The following is a 17,154-nucleotide window of genomic DNA, read 5'->3' as shown; positions in this document are numbered from 1 at the left end:
GTATGAGGACTCTGGAATATAGTCACAGAAATGGTTTTATATTGTAAAATGAGGAAACTCCCCCCAAAAGTCAAAACTGTTAATCACAGTTTTTCTTCTTCAAGAAACGACAGCCTCACCATTGAAGGTGCAACATGGGGTCTGGATCAACAGTCTTGGAAAGTTAGTAACAATCAGTAACAAAAAGCTTTGTTAAATGTATGTCTCAAATGGGGAATACTGCAAGAAGCTATTGCAAGATGCAAAACGACACGTGTTAAAGCATTGGCTAAGGCAGACCCAAGTTCGGACAGCTCCCTTAATTTTCTGCAGCACCTGCCCACTTGTAGGGTTGGAGCCTGGAATAAAATTAAATGTAAGTCAGGTGGAAATGTAAGGGTCTCTTTCTAGTGGCTCTGGTGTGCTAATGTTTTTCATTAAAAGAGTTTTATTTATTAAAAATATTTGATGTTGGCAGATCTTAGGCAGTAATAAACGTCAGTGCAAAATTAAATAAAAATGAGACGTTGTGTCTGTGAAAGTAGAATGAATTATATTGTAAAAATAAGACTGGATTAAAGAAATGCTGTGTGTACCTTTAAGCAAAAGAGCTGAATTGCTGCAATCCAGGTGTCAGGAAAGCAGACATTAAGGTAAAACAATTGCTCCACTTAAGGACGATTGGTGAAGTATTAGCCTTAGATCAATAAGAGTTAGTAAGGAAGGAGGATATGCATGCTGTGCCCCAGGTAAATTTTACAGTTTTACTCTCTTTGTCCTTTTGTTTAGTTCCCGCCCTTTTATCTGTATAAATAAGATAGTTTGTGTCTTGCATGGTGCTCACATTATCTGGATGTTATTAGCAGAGCGCTGTGCTAATAAAACAGAGTGGTCTGACAAACTGTGAGTCCTGAGTCTAACTTTGACAATTTGGAGGTTCCACCGAGATGGCAACCGTCTTCACTGGGGCTGTGTGATTCCTGACCGTTTTTGTAGGACGACCGTGGCAGCCGGCACCTGGGCATTTGGCCCGAGCGGTCCTCCACCAGAACGGAAAGGCGCACGACCACAGTGAAGTCTACGCCATCGAACCTGTTGGTTCCCACTCTGTTCTGGTAGGGATGCCGGGATCTGACATCAGGAATCTGGTCAGGTAATTATTTCTGTGTTTTGTCTGGACTGAGGACTGTCCTGTCTCTGTGTCTATCCATTCTCCTGTGGAGTGTTTGAGTCTGGGTGCCGTCTCCGTCTGGGGATCGGCCGACTAAGGGGTTCCTGTCTCCGCGGTCTGAGTGAGTGGAATCTGCACAATCGCAGCCGCACCACACTCTGGGTATATCCCTTAGTGTGAAAGCAAGGGTGGTTGAGGCAGTAGCCTGTGGGCTGCTTTTGTGTGTTGCACCGGGCATCGCTCTGACGAACCCGAATTTCCTTCTTGTGTGATTGGTGTGTGAAGTCCTCCTGTATGGGTAACCAGACGTCTAAGTCGGGGCAGTTCCCTAAACGAACGCCGGCTCATTTTATGTATTTTAGGATGGGTCCAGACTCCTGTAAAAAGGGTCCAGACTCCTGTAAATTTCTGGAAAAATGGTCTAGGCTAACTCAGGGGGATCCCAAAACTCAGTGGCCACTGTTAAAATCTTGGAACAAAGACCGAGTGGACGTCTTAAAGGACAAACTCGGCCAACCTAAAACTAAATTGGCTAAAGGAGAGGTTAACTGTTTCATGCAGTGGTAGGAAGAGGCAAATCGTAGGTGGACAAAATCAAAACTCGCCTCTCTCAAATATTCAAATAATAAGTTAAAAGCTTTATTAAAAGCCTCCTCTCTCCCACCACCAGACCAAGCGCTCCCCGTTACCCCGTTCTCAAAAAAACCAAACACACCCCGGATCGATCCAACCCCTTTCATACTCCCATCTCATTGTAAAAAGGACAAAAAGCCCCTTGTTCTGCTCCCCTTTGTTGTCTGCCTCAGAAACTGATTCTTTAGTGTTCCACTACCAATTCAGCAAGGAGGCTGGGCTCCTCAACAAGCCCCCACCCTTCCTGGTCCCTTTCCTTGAACATTTCTTTCAAAATTGTGAAGTGACCACAATATCACTCACAAACGGTTCATTGAAAAAAGCAGGATCGGGCCCAGACAAGCAGGCAAGCAACAGATAAAGAAACTGAAAAACAGGTTGGAAGCCCTGAGGGCATAGTGTTGGGAGTAAGAAAGCAGTAAGTGCAGGCATGAACCCCTGGAACAATACTCAAAATGGTGAAATCTGAGGTGATAAAGGTGTCATTTTGGGAGATAAACAAGTGATTTAAGGAAAGAGAGTGAAAAGTTAACTCTACAGAGGCTGGAGAGAATTAAGCAGTTAAATTTTGTGAAAATGTTAAAAAGGACCATGTTTAGAGAGAGAGAATTCTTGGTTTCTTTGCAGCCATTCTGAAGGGAAAATAGGCCCTTTTCCAAAAGAGTGCCTGTAAATAATCCAAATATATATACAGCTATGTAAAAACAAAGCAGTGTAAAGGAATGTTAAGGAAAAGAAAATGTGTATGTATCTATTTGTCTGTGAAAATATGTAAAGTTCTAAGAATCTAAACCAGCACCTCTGGTTTGTAAAACTCCTGTTTTGTAAGTGTAAGATAAATTGGTTTTGTTTTTGTTTTTAATGCCACTAAAAATTCATCTGACTCTGTAATTCAGACTTGCAAAACTGACAGACCTTTTTGCAAGACACAGGTAATTAGTGTTGTTTGGCTTTGGGATTTAGCATTTAACCTTTAAGGGGTAAACTTGATTCTTTACAAAATTTAAAATATTTTTAAATAAAGACCAAGTCATGGCTGCAATAGGGCAGTCAAAATCAGGAGAATAGGGAGAGATTCTGGAGTCTTTTTGTTTGGTTGGTTGGTTTTTTTGTAACAATAGCAGATAAGAGCTGTAGTGAAAGAATAAGAAATTAACAGCGACCCTCTGAAGCAACAACAGAGGTGAGGTGCACAAAACAAAAAGAAGCAATGTTAAAAACACTGAGCCTTAAAATGGCTCTGTGTAAGTAGACTGTCACTTTGATAAGGGTACATGAAAACTCTGTAAGAACAAAAGAAACCGTTACACCTTATGTAAAAATCGATATGGCTAATGTTTTAAAAGTTATAGTATAGAAGGAATGTGCATTTTCCCTAGGACATGTGCAGTGTATATTGTAGAAAGGGGTAAAAGAAATACAAATGAAACATGCTACTGAATTAAAATCCTATTAGGGCTCCAAAAAGAGCCTCAATAGGCTGTGTTTTCTTTTTCAGATCCCTGTGTGTTAAGACAAAACTCTCTCTGAGCTCTGCTGATGGCTTTGAATCCAAAAGCCAAGCCTGTGTTGATGCAAATTACCTAACGGATAAAGAAAGGTGAGAACTGCCAGCACAGAAAAAAAAAAAAAAAGCTGCAAATAAAGAACATACCTGGTCAGCAAACAAATTGCCTAAATAAAAGGCATGGTATAACAAGATTCCTTTAATAGATTTGACGCTAATGTTATTGTTAATATTAAACATTGAAATAAATTTAATGTTAGTAAGTACCCCTGTAACAACGTATATAGTGTGTATGATTTTTGGAACAATCCTTTAAGGTAATATGGTAATGATGCTTCTCAGCTATTACCTGTGACTAAACTTAAAGCTTAACACAGCAGGAAAAACATTACAAACTTGGTCTGCTATATAAGAGGAAAAGCTAAGGTACAGCACCTCATGGATTTAATGACTAAACAGTGGGATAATTTCCCCATAACCCTTAAAAAGTAGAAGCTATTAAAACCTGGCCTGCCTATAGAACAAAAAAACACAGGAAAATATGGGGGTAATTCCTCTGTTTTGCCTGCAATCAGCAAGGGTATTTGTAAAAGAAAGGAATCTTTTAAGCAATAATCAATGCCACCCCGAAAGGGGTAGAAAAATGTTATTTTTGTCTTTCAGAAAATCAGAAAAAGCTAATACCAGCTACAGAATAACCTATTACAAAAACAAATGAAAGTAAAAAAAAAACATACTGCAATAGCTATGGAATGTACTGAAATGCAGATATTTAGAACATAAGATGTTTTGGGTAATATCAGAAAACATTAAGGTTTTGATGCATCTGTTAAAGCAAAGGAAAAGATCATTGTTTAATACCTATCAGTATAAATGGATGCAGTATGTCTACAGTATGGTGAGACCAAATTTGTTAAGTGAAGAAATTATTGTTAAAATCGCACACCAACAGGCTCTGGAAGCAAAGATATGGAAAGTTAGCCCACTCCCTAGATTGCACCTGGGATCTTTCTGGCTGCCCTGGATCTCAAGCCAGTGGGCTGGGGAGGAAGGGAAACTATTGGACACCAGAGGTTGTACCAAGTGGACTCCTCAAAAGTGGGTGTGCTTATCCATGCCTGTTGCTCCAAAGCCCTGTAGTAAAGACATCTCACTAGGATCCTGTATGTGAGATAAAATGCATAACGAGACCAAAGTACTGTATAATGGGCTCTTTGTATGTATTAATTCTTGGGGAAAAATGTTTTAAAAGGATAAAAGTGTTAGCAACCCACCAGTAGACAAATGTAAATGTAATGTAAGTACTGTGTTTACCAATAATCACATTTACTATTTGACACAACCAAAAGAAAAAAAAAGTCTCAGCTGACTGTATGCACTGATTTAGTTGAGTTCTCTATCAATCTTGGCATTGAATGGCAAAAAAGTTACCAATCGTCTGTTGAAAGGTAAAAAGGTAACATAGTTCCTAGAAAAAAACAATGTGGGAAATGGAACCATTCATATTATACATGCAAATGGGGACATGTTAAGAATTGCCACTGCAGAAAAACATAACAGCTTATCATTGGTATAACATATTTTCTGGATGGTCTCCCACAACTACTGGCATACTAATGATACTACCCCTAACTGTTTTTGGTTTTAAATTGTATGTGTTTAATTGAAATGTTTAAAATGTGCTGGTGGATAAAACAAATGTATGCAAAGCTAAAGCCACAGGCCCAAATCACCTCCCAGTATTTTCTATTACGTGGACTAAATAAGAAGTGACACTGGCGATTAATAATCTTAGTGCCAAAAGGGGGATATGTAGGAGCAGGATTTTATAAGGTCCCATGAGAATTAATGTATAATTTGATTTCATCCTGCTAGCCACCCTTTTTGAATAGCAGAAAGAAATGACCCTCTGGGACTATAAGATTCCGTTTTCCCATATGCATTACAAATTGGGCCCTCTCTAACTCTTTGTTTTCAGATTTAATTAGTAAGAGACAGGATTCTCTATTGTGTCTATGTTAAGTAAATTAGAGAAACATTGAAGGCCTGGGTCTCGATGTAAATTGTCTTGGTTATTGATTGTAAAACTTAGCAAGGTTTAATTTACAATGACATTTTGCTTGATATAAAATACTGTTGTTTGTATTCTCAATCTGTTTGTGTGAATGAGGAATGTATGCATCAGGAAAAGATAAGGTGTGAAGGCCAATGTTATAACCAGAGTCAAGGAAAGAAGCAAAGAGACTTAAAGAACATCAAAGAATCATCAGGCCCTGCTTACTACCCAGACGGCTGTTAAACTGTCTGGCATCGCAGAGTGGATACATGCTTCGCAGTGTAAGAATGCACCACCCGCAGCGAACCAATCATCACCTCAGGACCATGCAGAGTCAATTTTGACTCCAGAAGGAGACGTAGAGGAACAGCCTGCAATACCTTACAATCTACACTCTCGTAAAGGTTGCCAGAAGCAGACGACGACCTAAAGCAAGGCCAAAGAAGAAGCAGTAGCGAGCCTAGCGCCCGCTGCCTGGTGGACGTAAAACCGTGACTGCGGTTTCCTCAGTTGAGGTTGTCAGAACCAGAAGGGCCCTGCCTCCAACATGCGCCTCTGGTGGCACCTGTTTCTCGGCTGCTGGTGTCTTAAGGTCTGGGGAGTCCACAATGACAATTCTTTTATCCAGCAGCAAGTGTGGATAGCCCAGACCCTTAATATTTCTAAATGCTGGGTCTGCAGCCACATCCCAGCCCACTCTCAAACTGGTGTTCCTGTCCTGGCTATCCCACTCAATTCCCCAGACCTCACTGGAGGACCTTGTCCGTTTAATACAATATGGAACAGCAATGACACCTGGGAAGAGGCTATTGGCAGTTCCTTTATCCCACTTGGGGGAGTAATACACCATGCAAAAAGGCTCCTGAAGTTACAAGCAGTAGTTAAAATAATGGCAAATAAAACTGGAGAAAGTTTAAGAGCCCTGGCCAAAGAAACATGGGCGAGCCGACAGGTGACCCTCCAAAACCATCAGGTATCGGACATAGTGCTGGCGGCCAAAGGAGGGACCAGTGCTCTCACTGGAAAACAATGTTGTGTGTTTATACCTGACGATACCAATGAGGAAATAGATCGCGCTAGCCACTTAGAACAAATCGCATATCTTCCCCATGAAGAGACGAGTTCTTTATGGAAGTGGCTAAGTAACCTGTTCAATTTCTCTGGCATAGGAAACTGGTTGTTTCAGGGAGCCCTGACTATCCTGTTTGGAATCCTAATAATTTTTGTAGTGTCCTGTTGTATCCAAAATTGTGTAAGGCATGCCACCCAGGTGACTGCCCCTAAACAGAGTGCTAATATGATGATTTTGAATATTGCTGATGAACAAAGAGATAAAGAACGGTTAATATGTGGAACCCAGTAAAATGTTGGTCATGGCGTAGCTTGACCAAAAGGAGGGACTGTGAAAGTAGAATGAATTATATTGTAAAAATAAGACTGGATTAAAGAAATGCTGTGTGTACCTTTAAGCAAAAGAGCTGAATTGCTGCAATCCAGGTGTCAGGAAAGCAGACATTAAGGTAAAACAATTGCTCCACTTAAGGGCGATTGGTGAAGTATTAGCCTTAGATCGATAAGGGTTAGTAAGGAAGTAGGATATGCATGCTGTGCCCCAGGTAAATTTTACAGTTTTGCTCTCTTTGTCCCTTTGTTTAGTTCCCACCCTTTTATCTGTATAAATAAGATAGTTTGTGTCTTGCATGGTGCTCACATTATCTGGGTGTTATTAGCAGAGCGCTGTGCTAATAAAACAGAGTGGTCTGACAAACTGTGAGTCCTGAGTCTAACTTTGACATGTCAAAACAATAAGGTTTGGGCCATATTTTGCTGTAAAGCTTCTCAGGGCAGCTGGAAGTTGTGCCTTGAAATGAGTCCCCAGCCAAGCCCTGCTTACGTTACTTAAGCCAATCATCCCCTTCACTTACATGGGACCATTCTTACGAGTGAGACAAGCGGGATTTGGCCTTGTATATAGGATGACGTTTGTGTGTGGCCCCTCCAGGAGGCACAGAACACACAAGCTCTGCCCCAGGGCCCCATCAATGCTCTCTTGGATTTCTGGGCTGGTAGGGGACAAAATCAGTTCCCAACGTAACTCAAGCAGCGAGGGACATGCTCTAAGTTCCAGCAGCCCTACGGACATGAATGGATCTGCCCTAGGCGGTGCCTGTACCAGAGTCATTCTTTCCTGACTTCCTTCCAGCCCCAGCCCTGAGTTGGCTGGCACAGGCCAGCTACAGGTGTCTAGTTGCTGAGTAGACATAGGGACTTTTACAAGCCCTATCTGTTGCTGCAGAGGTGCTAGAAACTAATGACCCGTGTGCACCTCTTCTAATCTGTCCTGGGGACTCAGCTGGTCCCTCCACAGCATCACTCACATGAAGAGGTGCTGGCAATGGTTCCAGGGGGTCTGACAGCAGCGTCTGCGATGTCGTGACCAGTACTAGGAGATCCCCAAACCCTTTCAGAGACAGGGCCTTCAGGCTGCATGGAATGTGGACAAGTTGGGGGCTCATGGACCTGCCTGCTAGATTCGATGCTCCCTGATCTATTTAAGGAGGCTTTTAAAACGCAGTCACGATGGGTTTGTTACTACCTCTGTCACATCATGGGTTAACACAAGTTGTTACCATTTTTCTCCCCTAATGCTGATTGCACACATTGTACTTTGACACTATCAGGCACGGCTATACAGGTGCCCTGCAAGACAAACAATTCAGGCGTGAATTAAAACACCAACAAAGATAAAGTGCAGATAAAGGATTTAAAATAGAAATCAGGCTGCCAGGATCTGCCGAGTGGAAACCCTTTTAAATGCGCCGGCGCAGCGGCCCTGAGATCTGGGGCAGAGGGCATTTCACTGACCCATGGCCAGAGAGGCCGCATGGAACCAGTGGGAGGAGAAAGAGAGACTTTCCCTTGCTCAAAAATCGGCTCCTTAGGTCTAAACTGCAGGAACTTCCCAGTCAGGTGACAGATTCCCGCCTTCTCCTCCTCTGAGGCTTGTGCTATTATTTGCATTTGCTTTCATGAGACATTCATATTGCCCTTGGTTCCCAGCTGTAGAGGCATCTGGCGCCTGCCCTTCGCAGCCAATGAATGTCACAAATGTACCACTGAATGGAACTGTTGCTGGCGTTGGGATGCTAGGGCCAAATTCTGAGCTCCTTGTTCAGTTGTTACCCATAACGCCTGCCATAGCCCATGGGAGGTTTGGCCCAGTGAAGACTTATGGGTCTGAGCCATGATGATGCTGCCAGGCAGCACTCTGAACTCCATTCATTCTGAGCGAGAGCCAGAGCGCTAAGACAGCCTTAGGCCATCATTCCCATGAAAACCCCCTTTCCCCCTCTGTTAAAGGAAGGGTTTGCTGCATCCTAGGTGGTGGCTGGAGCCACAGCACAAATGAGCCCCTCTGGAGCCAATACCACTTTCTCAACACGTGGGTTCTTTATGCTGAGCTCCGGATTTCAGAGCAACTGCAAATGAAACCTAATGAAACAAGCTCAGAAAAAGGACAAGTGGGTAATTAAAGGGAGGAGGCAAGCGGTCCCCAGGGAGTGATGAAGAAACGATAACATTTAACTCAGCCCTTAATACGGCGAACGTGTTCACGTTTACATTGCTGGCATAAGGCTAGATTTGGAGGAGAGTGCGTCTGGAGAGGAAAGGGTAATAATGGAGAGAAACAGTGCTTAACTCTTTATTCTCCTCCTCTCGCCCCTCTTCTATGAAGCCTTGCAGCTAGAAGCCCACATATCATCCGCTCTCTGCCCTGGGTTTAAAGATGGGTCTAATTCCAAATATGAATCTCGGATCCACTCCGCCCCTGGACTTTGGTCTAAGGCCCATCTCGACGTACACAGCGAGGTGCTATTTTATTGCACTCACACATCATGTGGCGGGGGGGGGGGGGAGGGGTGGTCCCTGCTACTTCTTTGTTTCAGTTCATCTAGGGCTCAGTGCAGTCAATGGGAATCTTTCCACTGACTTCACTGGGTATTGGATCAGGCCCCAATGGCACAGCTCCTGTCCCTATATGGAGCTGTGTAAATAACAACAAAGAGTTTATTCACATAGGTTTCCCCAAGAGATGGTATCAAGTTACAAATTCATATTCAGATACAAACCCAAGTTTCTGAGCTGTCCCTTGTGGATCTGGGTTTGGATTATGAACAGCACAAAGTTTGGGATTTCCCTATGCAGAGACCAAAACCATGATGATTATGCAGTATACGAAAATCTGATGGTGGTAAAAGAACCAGAGAAATGCAGGAAAAGCAGGAAAGAACTAATGGAGAGAAGGAAGGGGAAAGAGATGGTAAAGAACTAATACAAGGAGGCAGATACATTCTGTGTTTCAGAGGAAAGCAAAACACCCATAATACATGCGACCAGTTGTGCAGTGCTGTGTATTAGACAGTTCCTTCCTGGCCTCTCTACTGATCTGCTTGCACTCTGAAGCTGTAATTCTATTGTCTGGATTGTTATACCAACCTACAGAGCTAGCAATATTTTTGAGGTCATGTCCTGATTTTTGCCTTGGTGGCAAGCTCACTAGCACTGCATGACACCCCATGGTCTCAGGCTGCAGGCAATGTCAGTTCTGGTTCATGCGGGGCTTGCACCCTGAGGGCTCTGCTTTGGGTCTGGAGTTTGAGCAATCCAAACATTCAAAGTGATGCTCAGGTGAAGTTACCAATCTTTGCCCGGTTTCAAATCTGAAACTGCTGCATTCCATGTGTTGTCCACCCAAAACCATAAACTAACCCCAGTCAGCCCAAAACTCAGCATTAGAGGCTCGCATTCCTTTCCTGATTGCCAGAGCCAGGATCAAAGGGAGTGGTTAGCAACAAACTCAGCCAGGAGCGGTTGGTTGTTAAACAGAAGTATGGTCTAATGGACTAAGCCCTGGTCTGGGAGCCACACACACCTGAATTACTGTTCTGGCCCTGCCTTCCCCTTATGGGGTGCTCTCGGGCAAATCATTTGACTTCTCTGCACTTCAGTCATTCCATTTGTAGAATGGCAATGCTACTGACCTAGTTCACAGGAAGTTGTGATGATTAAGTTACTGTTTCTCCAACAGTAGAACGCACTATATATAATCATCTCAGTGTACAGTTCCCTAGCACAGTTTTCCATCTCCTGGGCCTTTAGCCAGATTTTCCTGGACTTAAAACAAACACTAGAACGCTACATTGCAGAGGCAGATCTGTGACATGAGGGACCTGTTTCTTTCCCATCAGAAAAGCTTTCCCCTCAGATCAGAACCCTGAGCTGGTTTTGAGTTATATTAAGCTTATTGTACACTTAGTTCAATAAATCAATTCCCCAACAGAATCCTCTCACTTGGTGAAATGGTCCCTTAATCCCCACATCCCCCCCAAATAAAAGAGATGATGCAACAAGTAAATACAGATACAGGACCAGAACATGCAGCCCCTGGGAGGGATGTCTTCTTACACAGAGCCCTTTGGGCCCCTTGGCATGTATCCCTGCCCTTGAGGTCTGGGTATCCCCTTTTGGTGCAGGTACCTGCCTGGCACACACACGCTCAGACTCATATACAACATGCACATATAATACACACACCCCTCCCCCTATTAACAGCACGTTACTCACTGTTAAGATGTGATGAGCTGCTCCAAAACCAAATCATTTTAAGGGCGATGCTAATAAAAAATTATTTGATTTGAGGGAATGGGGGGTAAAGCCACCCTGGCCTTCTCGCTGGGTTCACTATCTTTCTGCTCTCCACACCACAGGTGGCAACTGGGAAAAGTTTGCATTGGCATCGGCAAACAGCAAAACAACAAATCAGAGTAAAACTGGCACATGGAAGAACTTGCCACCTTATCCTTTCCTAAAACCCAGCTTTAAGGGTCCCTTTATCATCCTCTCTTTGTCCACTCTGGCCACAAAACTTATACCTGTGTCTGTCAGCTCACCTTAAGAAAATGAAATTAACATGGCTTCTCGAGCTGCTCTCATTCCAATCTAACATCTCGCTTCCTTTTGGACAAGCAACAGAATTGTAACTTGCCATTGTTTCTCCTTCCCTCTCAGACTCCAGGTAACATGGAAGCCCAGAACAGATGACAGAACAGACAGAGACACAAAGACATTCAGACATACAGACACAAAGACATTCTGCTTCAACTAAAGTACTGATGCAGCCAGGAAATAAGGACACACAAATAGTGGTGCAGATTTTGACAGAAATTAGCCTTCCACTCTCCATGCAATCCATCCATCCATCCCAGTTAACACGTGTGAGATCTACCCCCAAACCCCTCGTTCACAAAACCCCCAATCAAACATTTGGATTTTCTCCCCACTTCGAATAAAGTGAAGTGCAAACGCGGCCACTTACTTGTAACAGCTTGGAAAAGCGAAGGCAGAATAATCAGGAAAAGCTTCATGCCGGCAGCTCTTGCGACTATAATCCCAGGCTAGAAAAGATTGAGAAGTCTTCTGGGTTACTGTAAAGCAAGAAGAGGAAGGGGAGAAGGGAAGGGAATTCTGGAGGTGATGTGGCTCTTCTTTTGCTAACATGTACACATGTGCTCTGTTCTCCCAGAAATGCACACACCAGCCCAGGAGATGCTGCAGGCTTCTCTCTGCAAGGTGCTGTTGGCCTCCGTCAAGCCAAGTTTCTTCCTGAACCCCAAACTAGTGAAAGTGGCACGCAGCCCCAGGACCAGAAGATATTTGCAGTTCCTCTCACCCTCACATTTAAGTCCCCTGGGGGTGGGGAATCTTCCTTCACCATCCGAGTTAGGTGGTCGACTTCCCCCCCCCCTCCCCCCACTTGTACCTTGCTCACCTACCTCTAGGGAAATGGCACATGAACCTGAAAGGATCTGGTTTAAAATGCAGAAGGCTCAATTGCTTTGTTTCACTTGTCTCTGCTGAGGAGGATTCCAAAGGCAAACAACCCTTTAGTCCTTGCTGTGTATCTGCTGATTCAGAGGATTGTGCAGTTGACGGGAGCTGAGTCTCTGAGTGGCTTCCCTGCAGGATGCCCAGGTCCTGACTAGGCGATGAGAGGAGGGGGTGATTTTTTTTCAATGGCACAACGAGGACCTGGCAAGAGGGCCCTCTGCTGGACATGACTTCTAATGAACACTGCTTCAGATCAGCACTCTCTCTCTTCCTTCCGGTTGGTCTACACACACAGTTGTACCGCTTTACCTATAACAGATGAGTGAAGTGGTACAACCACCCTAGCATGGACTCAATTATATCCATATAAAAGTGCTTATACCAGTACGGCTATTCCCATAGTGGAGGAGGAATAGACCCGTTTATACTGATATCTCTGTGTCCACACTAGCAGACATACTAGGATAACTAACTGTAAAATTTCACCCTCCCCCCCAACCGAAATAGTTACACTGCTACAAAACTCCTGTGTAAACCAGGCCTTAGAGGTGGATGCCAGCTAGTGCTGGGGAAAATAGCAGCAGTGCATGGTTTGCTCAAAGAAAGATGCCTGGTTTTGAATTCATGAAACTTTTGAGCAGCTGTAGCGTTTCCTGCAAACTGCTTAGCATTTGTGAAGAGGTGTCTCGTGATCTGAGCCCAGCACTGGGAGCCAGCGTGGGCTGAGTTCTATTCCTGCCTTTGTCACTAGCTTCAATAATAAGGTTCACGTATAGAGCAATTTATATACATTGCTTATTTATGGCTCATAAGACCCCCCATGGACTGGTAGTGACAGCTGACTTCTGGGACATGTGTGCCTGGGGATCTGCGAGGTGATTGCTGGGAGGAGAAGGAGGTGAAGGAGATGATGAAGCAGAAAAATTGCAGTACTATATAGGGGCTGGAGTAGAGATATAACCAGAAATCAGGCCTCTCTCCATAGCCACTGCTTATCTTCCTGCCTGCTGTAACAGCCTCCCAGTAGGACAGGTTTCTCAATGGGCACAGGACCACACTGGGGACAGTGTGGAGTTGCACCATCCTTGGGGAGCTCTGGGATGGATTGGTCTCCTCCACACACCATGTTGCATCACACTCCATTTTCCATGAGTTCACTTTGTCTCTTCCCCTCATTCCTTCCTTTGGGGCCTGCTAGTTCCCTCAGGGGCCCTGAGAGACAGCTGTCTCTCTGCACACAGAAGCCACAATTGTGAATGGTCTTTGCAGGAGGAGGAAGTGGGGAGAGGCTGACAAGGTTCTTTGCACGCACCTTCCTCCATGCACCAACTAAAGGGCCAGGCACTCACTTCCTCAGTGAAAGGAATAGGGTAGCAATCTAGACCCTGGACAGGTGACTCCAGCAGAACTGCAGACAAGACTGATTAGGTTCCTGACACTCCCATTGCTGTAACTGTCCCCATTCCGTAGCTGTAGGGGGTGCTGCTCCTGTGTGGCCCACCCTGATCAATGTCTCTTCCATCATTCCCCCAAAGCAAAACCCTGTACCAAGGTGACCTTAAGATGGTAAAGAAATCAGCCAGCCATCACCCAGGTACTCGTATCTGGAAGGACAGTGCTTGTCAGTGGAATTGATACACGATGTACAATATCTTGTTACCAACTGCCTTCCATCCTTCCTGGACATAGACCCATCCGCAGCAAAATATGCAGGAAGAAAACCTCTCTTCAGCCTGCTTGTGCATCTGTTTCAGTCACTGGGGGCAGGAGCAGGCCCCTGGTCTTTTATTGATCTATCAGCAGCCAAGGTACAGGCTTAGTTTATAATTTAGCCATGTTACTTTGTCCATCTCTTGCACCTTCCAGTCTATGGTCCCAATACACTTTACAAACCTTAACGACTGAGCCTCACAACAACCCCGAGCAGGCAAGCTGAGTTTTCCAAAGCGGCTCGCTGAGGCAAAGGGAGGCGAAGAAACTTGCTCAAGATGAGACAGCAAATTCCTGCTAGGGTTGGGATTAGAACCCAGCAGTCCAATCCACACAAGTTGCTGCTCTAACTCCCTAGGTGACACATTTCTAACAAATGTCCGCTTCCTTGGCCTTTCCCCTTTTTGGCGGGAAATTCACAAGGGCTGATATCTTCCAAATGCCACCCATTTAAGGCATGGCCCACAGTAAATTGTGCAGATATTTGTGACACCCCCCACCGCCTTCTCACACAAGCACTGAAATAGCTACAATTTTGGCACTGAACTCATGCTCACTGTGCGTCTGAGTTAACCCCTCCCTGAAATGAATGGGCAGACGCCTCTCTGCATGAGTTACACTCGGTTCATGTCTTTCAGGGGTTTCTCTACAATCATAACGCCTAGAGACTTGCTTTCTATTTGACATGACAGCTGAGATTCTGGAGAACAGGAGGCAACTGCTTCAGAGAGGTGCCAGTATGGTATATATAGGCATGTACCTGCTGTTTCCAAGCCCTGGGACGTCTCCTGTTTGAAATCAGGGTAAACCGTATCAGCACAAATCCTGTTGCACTAGTGTGAATCGTGTCTGTATTACGGATTTGCACTGGAGCTAGGGTGACCAGACAGCAAGTGTGAAAAATCGGGACAGCGGGTGCGGGGTAATAGGCACCTATATAAGGCTTCAATGTGACCGCTCTGGACAGCACTTTGAACTCGGATGCACTAGCCAAATATCGGGACTGTCCCTATAAAATTGGAACATCCAGTCACCCTAACTGGAGCAGCTGTTCCAGTGGCTAACAATCTAATGTAGATAAGTCCACCATGTAGGCTGGTGCCATTAGAAATTGGGCAAACAAAATTGGCGTGTGAAGGTGGGATCAAAAAGCAGTTTGCAGCTGGTTGAACAGTGACATTTATTCACAGATCTATTAGACTGAAGGGCAAAATTAATGAAATACACTTTTCTCCAAATGTTATTCAGCTCTCTGTAGAACCAGCTGACTAAAGACCAAAATTAGCCAGGAATGTTTTATACACACAAAAACATGGCAGATAAATGATTTGCAAAAGAGTAATCAAAACAGCTAAAGGAGAGGGAAGGCAATGCTGACGCTTCTTGTCCTGAGGAGCCTCCTCCACTGGGGTCATTCAGGTTTCTATCTACCTAATCTAATCCAATCTAATCTATGGGTTTTATACTGCTGCCCCTCACCTAGTATCTGAGCACGTGCCACATAAAATCAATAGCAAAAGCAAAGCCTCGAGCGGACTGTGGAGTCTCTGGATCACCTCCTTTTTTAGGGCAAAGCTGCAAAAACTCTGGTTGGGGTATTGTGGGGTTTGTTGCATTGTGTGAGGGTTTTCTGAGGGGTGCAATACACTTGCAATCATTCTGAGTCCTGGCAATATTAGCTCATAAAGAAAAACAACCTTCAAGCGACATTGCTTTGACTCTGCTGTTCCAAAAGTGCAGCGTGGTCAAAGCTGTGTGTGAAACTTCCCTGATTTACAGATCATTATTTACATGAAATAATACCCATCCTGACATAACACCTCCCCCCTCATGAGACCCCAGCCAATGGGTTTCTGCTGCATACATAGAAGTCCAATGAATTGCTAACTGCAATTTGCATTGCAACACATTTCCTCCTTTATCTCCAATTTTAAAGGAATGAGATCCCTGGAAGAAGATTTTCCCCCACACTTCCCCTCTGATATTGACTAGCTCAATCATTCCTATGTCAATATCATAAGGAAGCAGAGAGGAACTTTCAAAGGTCCTGGTATAAAATGTGTATGGCTCTATATCAAATTTATTTAAAATCTAAGGTACTTTGAAGCTAAAAACTGACCAGGGGTGAGAATGCAGCAGGGGGGAAAAAACACAGAGAATCAAAATGTTTCTTTTTCAAACAGAAAATAAAGTAGTTGGGAAAGCAATTGTGTTTCCCTGAGATGGGGAACTTTTAAGGGTTTAAAAATGGTTTACCCTGGTGACAATTCTTTAGATAAGGGGAGTGTAAATTTCATTCTCTTTGTGGAGGTCTCAGATTTGCACAATCAAAGCTAAAAGCTTGGCTTGCAGTCCTAGAAGCTGGACTGGGGCTTGATATCACAGGACAAGCTGGCTTTTCATCACTACAAAATCAAGTTCAAACCTTGGAACACTGGGGACACTGCACTAGGATCGCAAAGTGACAGATATTACCAGCTGCTTAAACTTCAAAACCACAGCTACTTATTTAAAAGACAAATCAAAGATCCAAAATGAAAATCCATGTTGAGGGTTCACAAAACATGATGATGCTTCAACCCTGTAATTCCTGGGGACTCAGCAGTATGACTTGCTATTAGGCCGTGGGGAAAACTGTCCTGGCTTCACATGGGAAGGTAAAATAAGAGGATCTTGTGAAAATTCTCAGTGTCTGGCTGAAATGAAATCCCATGGGTGTGCAGCCTGCTGCAAAAATAATACAGAGGCCTGTGCTGCAAAAATAACACAACAATGGCAGAATTAGTACAGAATGAATGTTATGCAAACACTTCAGCGTCTGGTATGTCAGGCATCTGCACGGCGTTACACATATGCAGCATTGCATACAACATCAAAGAAGAATCAATCACTCAAAGTTACACCGCCACAATATTCCAAGTTGGGGCTGAGCTGCAGAAATTGGATCCAGACTTTTAACTCTCCTAAAGTTCAGGGGTGTTTGGAATTGTGGTTTTGGTTCAAGAACAGACAAAACTGGAGTGGGATCAAGTTTTGGCTTGTGAAATTCCAAAGATTTGAGGGTTCCTAGTCAGGATTTTGATTTGGACCCTCTCCTCTCCAGGGAGCTACGGAATCAGAAATAAGAGAGTGACTCAGCTCCAAATAGGTCTGATCTATAGAGAACTGGGAAACTTCAGGTTCATTTTTATTAAAGAATTTGTGACTCAG

This window comes from Mauremys reevesii, linkage group 9 (assembly GCF_016161935.1).
Source record: "Mauremys reevesii isolate NIE-2019 linkage group 9, ASM1616193v1, whole genome shotgun sequence".
Taxonomy (NCBI): Eukaryota; Metazoa; Chordata; order Testudines; family Geoemydidae; genus Mauremys; species Mauremys reevesii.
This window is presented reverse-complemented; position numbering follows the sequence as displayed.